Consider the following 8,055-nt stretch of genomic DNA (forward strand, 5'->3'; position numbering starts at 1 on the left):
CTGCGCATGTCAGTGTTTATTGTAGGCTTTTAATCGCCTACAAATAGTTGAACTTTTTAAAAGCTGTCAATACCTTGTTAAAATAATATGCAATATTTTATTGAATGCAATATTTTATAGAAACTACGTTTATTGACAGTTTGTGGTCATTTTCTTTGAATTTAAGTCCCCCACATGTACCAAAAGCTCATAAGTCAGTATTAGAGTTTACTAAATTTCATTGTGTCAGGGTCAGAGAGCTATTGAAAGCACTTACCATGGCACTGCCCCTTTGAATAGCTGTAAAAAAAAAAAAAAAGGGAAGAGAAAATAGCTGGATGGGGTCTCTGTTGGTTTTGTTTTAGTTTTAGTTTTCTTTTATTATAATTTTTTCTGGGGTGGGGGAAGGGGGAATTCAGCTTAAAATTGCCTGTGGTCAATTCAACCAACTAAGCAACTAGTACAAAAGATGTTGGTTTTGCAGTCTTTTATTCAATACTTTCAAGGTTATCATGCAATTCTGTAGTTTGACTGGAAATATATACTTTTTTTCTATTCATTTACAGTTCTATATGTACAGTGTGACCATAGTCATGATTACAATTATTTATAATAATTTTTACCCACTAACAGAAACCAACTTGACTGCAAAAAACTCACTGTAAAGCATAAGATATTAGGCATTTCTTTCATGTGGCTGTGAGGTTGACCTGTCAACATCTACAGGGGCCACACTCAACTCGGAATCATAGGGGTCCATAAAAGCAAGGTGTCGCAGAACCTTTTCCTGCCTTCCTTACTCTCCTTCACCAGGAACACCTGTGCAGCCGACACCCTTAGGTGGATGGGGTGCACAGGTGCTTTGGGTGTGGCCCTGAAGATGGCACAGTGACCACAAGATGTACCAGAATGAAATTGTATATACTGTAAAAACATGTGAGTAGAAAACAGTCAATAGCCATGGAGTTTTCAGTGTGTTGTACATGTTATACATGTTTTAGGATTTACCTAATTACTTACAGTATTTTTTTAAATAGAATTTTTTACTTGTATAATTTAGATGAGTAATACATACTTTTTATAGTATGTTGTAGAACTCGTCTCGTTCCTCCTAAATAACAATCAAAATTATGTTTGTTATTATCTTCGTGCAAAGGAACCTACAGTAGTTTTTTAATCAGATAATTGTTTTTCCTTCAACACTCCCCTGTTATTTCAACAGCTCTCCCTTGAGTTTGCTTGTCTTAGAAATAGACCTTGTTTGATAAACAAAGACATGTTACCCACTTATTCAATAATAGGTAACAACTGCAATATTGTACTGTATGAAAAGAGTGCCCCTCCCCCTTCTAATGTTGACATCAGTAAATCTAGCAAGCTCATTTTGCTAGATGTATGATGTATACCAGGCTTGTATCCTCCAGGTCCATTTCCATACTCCGTGAAGACTTCTGAAACCATCTTGGATGCCATTACGGAATTGACCCGGAGACCCGGAGAAAAATTCACGAGGGGGAGGGCCAGTCAACACTCCTCTCCCCAAAGTCAGACGGTTGTTTGGATGGTCTGTTTTTTTTTTTTTTTTCTTATTTTTCCGAAAACTACGCAGGAGTGAGAGGGGTTAAGCACTACGAAAAAAAAAATTGAATAGAAAAAAAAAAAAAAAAAGAAAAAGAAAAAAGGCCATTGGCATAGGATCGAACCCGACCTGAAAAACAAAACGGAAACCATACATACGGATTACCCAATCGGTATGGCAGCACAAGGCTTTTACGGAAGGCTGTAAAGAACCCGAAGGCCCCAAGCACCGATATTTCCGGCGAATATGCTGTACAACACTCTTGCAAGGTATTCCGACCCGCGCATTAATGGGGAGGGCAATAACCAGGATCCCAGGCCTGTAATACGGTTACGCCACGCACAGCTCGCTGAGATAGAGGATGAAAAAAATACAGGTCTATTTGGGCGTCTTGAGTCCCTTGGGGGCTCGCTATGTCGGCGCGTGGCATCGTAACGCACGGGCGCATTGTCTTTTATCGTGTACAGGACATCAAACAAGCGAAGAAAGAAAAACGTTTTTTTTTTTGGGAACCGTTTTTTTATATCATGCAAAAAGCGAAAATAAATAGAAATAAATAAAGTGCGATTTGGCGATTCTGTTTTTCTTTGTAGAGCTTATTAAGCTATTCACCGGCCTAAATATTCATAAAAGAAAATAAAAAATGCAATGAAGGACGTAAGGGGGAGAGGTTTGTAAAATCGCATAGAATATCGACAAAATCCGCAATACTGTCTACGCTGACTAAGTATAGCTGTATTTCACTTTAACCCTTTCACTCCTGGGTACTTTTGAGCAACATTGTAAGAAAAACAGACTGAAAACAGAAACCTCCCCCCCCTATTTCAAGTCCAACACTACCAGTTAAGCTAAGCTACCGCTGACCCAAGACGGTATGCCTTGAAGTTTCCAACAATGTACTGCGGTGCCTTTTCTTTGTAGCGACGGCACTGCTACAGCCTGTTGCTTACAACAGTTTTGCTTGTAATTTGCTTAAAAATTACAGCTTTTTCACATCTGGAGAGTGCCTTAGGACATCATGAAGTTTTTTTGGGCATAATTAATGCTGTGCTTATGGATGTTTGCACGCTGAGGTTGATTCAATGGGATAATTCCTTGTCTGGGCTTCACCAAGTGAGGAAGGAATTTTCTGGTGAATGGCCTCATAACTCTCCAATGTGGGCCATCTTTGCTACCCAACCTTATTCAAAAATTGTTTTCAGGCTTATTCTGGGTTCCTTGGACCTGGAAATGTTTTGTTTGGCTTCGGGGCAAAGAGACTTAAAAAAAAAACTGTTATGATTCTGGGGGAGGAGATTGCCCGCCTGTCTGTCAAGGTGTTTCCAAGACTCCCATGATGCAGTGCAGGCATGCAAAATAGGCTAACAATGGTGACTCGCTTCTAATGGAGGTTCTAGCATTGATTATTGTGACTGATTGCTGTAAAATGGGACCTGACGGAGCGCAATAAAGGTATCCATTGGTGACTTGATCTGTGTTTGCTTGTCTCTATTTGTAGTTCGGAATTTTGTGTCTTTTTTGGTAAGGAATGTTTCTAAGTTTAAGCATTTTATTACGAATTGGTCAGCAATTAAGGTTGATATTTTGACAAAAGAGTCGATTCTATTACATTGCTAAGATGGGCTTTTGAAGGTCGTCTATGCCTTGGATGAATCTATGAGTATCCGGGTCTGGTGATGTTTAGTTTGCATTTTTGACGTTTTGGAGTTGGGCCTATATTTTACAGGCGTCTCAGGGTGTTATGGCAATGAAAGACTTAAAGGGACAGCGTCATGGTACTGCGCATGTCAGTGTTTATTGTAGGCTTTTAATCGCCTACAAATAGTTGAACTTTTTAAAAGCTGTCAATACCTTGTTAAAATAATATGCAATATTTTATTGAATGCAATATTTTATAGAAACTACGTTTATTGACAGTTTGTGGTCATTTTCTTTGAATTTAAGTCCCCCACATGTACCAAAAGCTCATAAGTCAGTATTAGAGTTTACTAAATTTCATTGTGTCAGGGTCAGAGAGCTATTGAAAGCACTTACCATGGCACTGCCCCTTTGAATAGCTGTAAAAAAAAAAAAAAAGGGAAGAGAAAATAGCTGGATGGGGTCTCTGTTGGTTTTGTTTTAGTTTTAGTTTTCTTTTATTATAATTTTTTCTGGGGTGGGGGAAGGGGGAATTCAGCTTAAAATTGCCTGTGGTCAATTCAACCAACTAAGCAACTAGTACAAAAGATGTTGGTTTTGCAGTCTTTTATTCAATACTTTCAAGGTTATCATGCAATTCTGTAGTTTGACTGGAAATATATACTTTTTTTCTATTCATTTACAGTTCTATATGTACAGTGTGACCATAGTCATGATTACAATTATTTATAATAATTTTTACCCACTAACAGAAACCAACTTGACTGCAAAAAACTCACTGTAAAGCATAAGATATTAGGCATTTCTTTCATGTGGCTGTGAGGTTGACCTGTCAACATCTACAGGGGCCACACTCAACTCGGAATCATAGGGGTCCATAAAAGCAAGGTGTCGCAGAACCTTTTCCTGCCTTCCTTACTCTCCTTCACCAGGAACACCTGTGCAGCCGACACCCTTAGGTGGATGGGGTGCACAGGTGCTTTGGGTGTGGCCCTGAAGATGGCACAGTGACCACAAGATGTACCAGAATGAAATTGTATATACTGTAAAAACATGTGAGTAGAAAACAGTCAATAGCCATGGAGTTTTCAGTGTGTTGTACATGTTATACATGTTTTAGGATTTACCTAATTACTTACAGTATTTTTTTAAATAGAATTTTTTACTTGTATAATTTAGATGAGTAATACATACTTTTTATAGTATGTTGTAGAACTCGTCTCGTTCCTCCTAAATAACAATCAAAATTATGTTTGTTATTATCTTCGTGCAAAGGAACCTACAGTAGTTTTTTAATCAGATAATTGTTTTTCCTTCAACACTCCCCTGTTATTTCAACAGCTCTCCCTTGAGTTTGCTTGTCTTAGAAATAGACCTTGTTTGATAAACAAAGACATGTTACCCACTTATTCAATAATAGGTAACAACTGCAATATTGTACTGTATGAAAAGAGTGCCCCTCCCCCTTCTAATGTTGACATCAGTAAATCTAGCAAGCTCATTTTGCTAGATGTATGATGTATACCAGGCTTGTATCCTCCAGGTCCATTTCCATACTCCGTGAAGACTTCTGAAACCATCTTGGATGCCATTACGGAATTGACCCGGAGACCCGGAGAAAAATTCACGAGGGGGAGGGCCAGTCAACACTCCTCTCCCCAAAGTCAGACGGTTGTTTGGATGGTCTGTTTTTTTTTTTTTTTTCTTATTTTTCCGAAAACTACGCAGGAGTGAGAGGGGTTAAGCACTACGAAAAAAAAAATTGAATAGAAAAAAAAAAAAAAAAAGAAAAAGAAAAAAGGCCATTGGCATAGGATCGAACCCGACCTGAAAAACAAAACGGAAACCATACATACGGATTACCCAATCGGTATGGCAGCACAAGGCTTTTACGGAAGGCTGTAAAGAACCCGAAGGCCCCAAGCACCGATATTTCCGGCGAATATGCTGTACAACACTCTTGCAAGGTATTCCGACCCGCGCATTAATGGGGAGGGCAATAACCAGGATCCCAGGCCTGTAATACGGTTACGCCACGCACAGCTCGCTGAGATAGAGGATGAAAAAAATACAGGTCTATTTGGGCGTCTTGAGTCCCTTGGGGGCTCGCTATGTCGGCGCGTGGCATCGTAACGCACGGGCGCATTGTCTTTTATCGTGTACAGGACATCAAACAAGCGAAGAAAGAAAAACGTTTTTTTTTTTGGGAACCGTTTTTTTATATCATGCAAAAAGCGAAAATAAATAGAAATAAATAAAGTGCGATTTGGCGATTCTGTTTTTCTTTGTAGAGCTTATTAAGCTATTCACCGGCCTAAATATTCATAAAAGAAAATAAAAAATGCAATGAAGGACGTAAGGGGGAGAGGTTTGTAAAATCGCATAGAATATCGACAAAATCCGCAATACTGTCTACGCTGACTAAGTATAGCTGTATTTCACTTTAACCCTTTCACTCCTGGGTACTTTTGAGCAACATTGTAAGAAAAACAGACTGAAAACAGAAACCTCCCCCCCCTATTTCAAGTCCAACACTACCAGTTAAGCTAAGCTACCGCTGACCCAAGACGGTATGCCTTGAAGTTTCCAACAATGTACTGCGGTGCCTTTTCTTTGTAGCGACGGCACTGCTACAGCCTGTTGCTTACAACAGTTTTGCTTGTAATTTGCTTAAAAATTACAGCTTTTTCACATCTGGAGAGTGCCTTAGGACATCATGAAGTTTTTTTGGGCATAATTAATGCTGTGCTTATGGATGTTTGCACGCTGAGGTTGATTCAATGGGATAATTCCTTGTCTGGGCTTCACCAAGTGAGGAAGGAATTTTCTGGTGAATGGCCTCATAACTCTCCAATGTGGGCCATCTTTGCTACCCAACCTTATTCAAAAATTGTTTTCAGGCTTATTCTGGGTTCCTTGGACCTGGAAATGTTTTGTTTGGCTTCGGGGCAAAGAGACTTAAAAAAAAAACTGTTATGATTCTGGGGGAGGAGATTGCCCGCCTGTCTGTCAAGGTGTTTCCAAGACTCCCATGATGCAGTGCAGGCATGCAAAATAGGCTAACAATGGTGACTCGCTTCTAATGGAGGTTCTAGCATTGATTATTGTGACTGATTGCTGTAAAATGGGACCTGACGGAGCGCAATAAAGGTATCCATTGGTGACTTGATCTGTGTTTGCTTGTCTCTATTTGTAGTTCGGAATTTTGTGTCTTTTTTGGTAAGGAATGTTTCTAAGTTTAAGCATTTTATTACGAATTGGTCAGCAATTAAGGTTGATATTTTGACAAAAGAGTCGATTCTATTACATTGCTAAGATGGGCTTTTGAAGGTCGTCTATGCCTTGGATGAATCTATGAGTATCCGGGTCTGGTGATGTTTAGTTTGCATTTTTGACGTTTTGGAGTTGGGCCTATATTTTACAGGCGTCTCAGGGTGTTATGGCAATGAAAGACTTAAAGGGACAGCGTCATGGTACTGCGCATGTCAGTGTTTATTGTAGGCTTTTAATCGCCTACAAATAGTTGAACTTTTTAAAAGCTGTCAATACCTTGTTAAAATAATATGCAATATTTTATTGAATGCAATATTTTATAGAAACTACGTTTATTGACAGTTTGTGGTCATTTTCTTTGAATTTAAGTCCCCCACATGTACCAAAAGCTCATAAGTCAGTATTAGAGTTTACTAAATTTCATTGTGTCAGGGTCAGAGAGCTATTGAAAGCACTTACCATGGCACTGCCCCTTTGAATAGCTGTAAAAAAAAAAAAAAAGGGAAGAGAAAATAGCTGGATGGGGTCTCTGTTGGTTTTGTTTTAGTTTTAGTTTTCTTTTATTATAATTTTTTCTGGGGTGGGGGAAGGGGGAATTCAGCTTAAAATTGCCTGTGGTCAATTCAACCAACTAAGCAACTAGTACAAAAGATGTTGGTTTTGCAGTCTTTTATTCAATACTTTCAAGGTTATCATGCAATTCTGTAGTTTGACTGGAAATATATACTTTTTTTCTATTCATTTACAGTTCTATATGTACAGTGTGACCATAGTCATGATTACAATTATTTATAATAATTTTTACCCACTAACAGAAACCAACTTGACTGCAAAAAACTCACTGTAAAGCATAAGATATTAGGCATTTCTTTCATGTGGCTGTGAGGTTGACCTGTCAACATCTACAGGGGCCACACTCAACTCGGAATCATAGGGGTCCATAAAAGCAAGGTGTCGCAGAACCTTTTCCTGCCTTCCTTACTCTCCTTCACCAGGAACACCTGTGCAGCCGACACCCTTAGGTGGATGGGGTGCACAGGTGCTTTGGGTGTGGCCCTGAAGATGGCACAGTGACCACAAGATGTACCAGAATGAAATTGTATATACTGTAAAAACATGTGAGTAGAAAACAGTCAATAGCCATGGAGTTTTCAGTGTGTTGTACATGTTATACATGTTTTAGGATTTACCTAATTACTTACAGTATTTTTTTATATAGAATTTTTTACTTGTATAATTTAGATGAGTAATACATACTTTTTATAGTATGTTGTAGAACTCGTCTCGTTCCTCCTAAATAACAATCAAAATTATGTTTGTTATTATCTTCGTGCAAAGGAACCTACAGTAGTTTTTTAATCAGATAATTGTTTTTCCTTCAACACTCCCCTGTTATTTCAACAGCTCTCCCTTGAGTTTGCTTGTCTTAGAAATAGACCTTGTTTGATAAACAAAGACATGTTACCCACTTATTCAATAATAGGTAACAACTGCAATATTGTACTGTATGAAAAGAGTGCCCCTCCCCCTTCTAATGTTGACATCAGTAAATCTAGCAAGCTCATTTTGCTAGATGTATGATGTAT

The sequence above is a fragment of the Nematostella vectensis genome, chromosome 7 (assembly GCF_932526225.1).
Source record: "Nematostella vectensis chromosome 7, jaNemVect1.1, whole genome shotgun sequence".
Lineage (NCBI taxonomy): Eukaryota > Metazoa > Cnidaria > Anthozoa > Actiniaria > Edwardsiidae > Nematostella > Nematostella vectensis.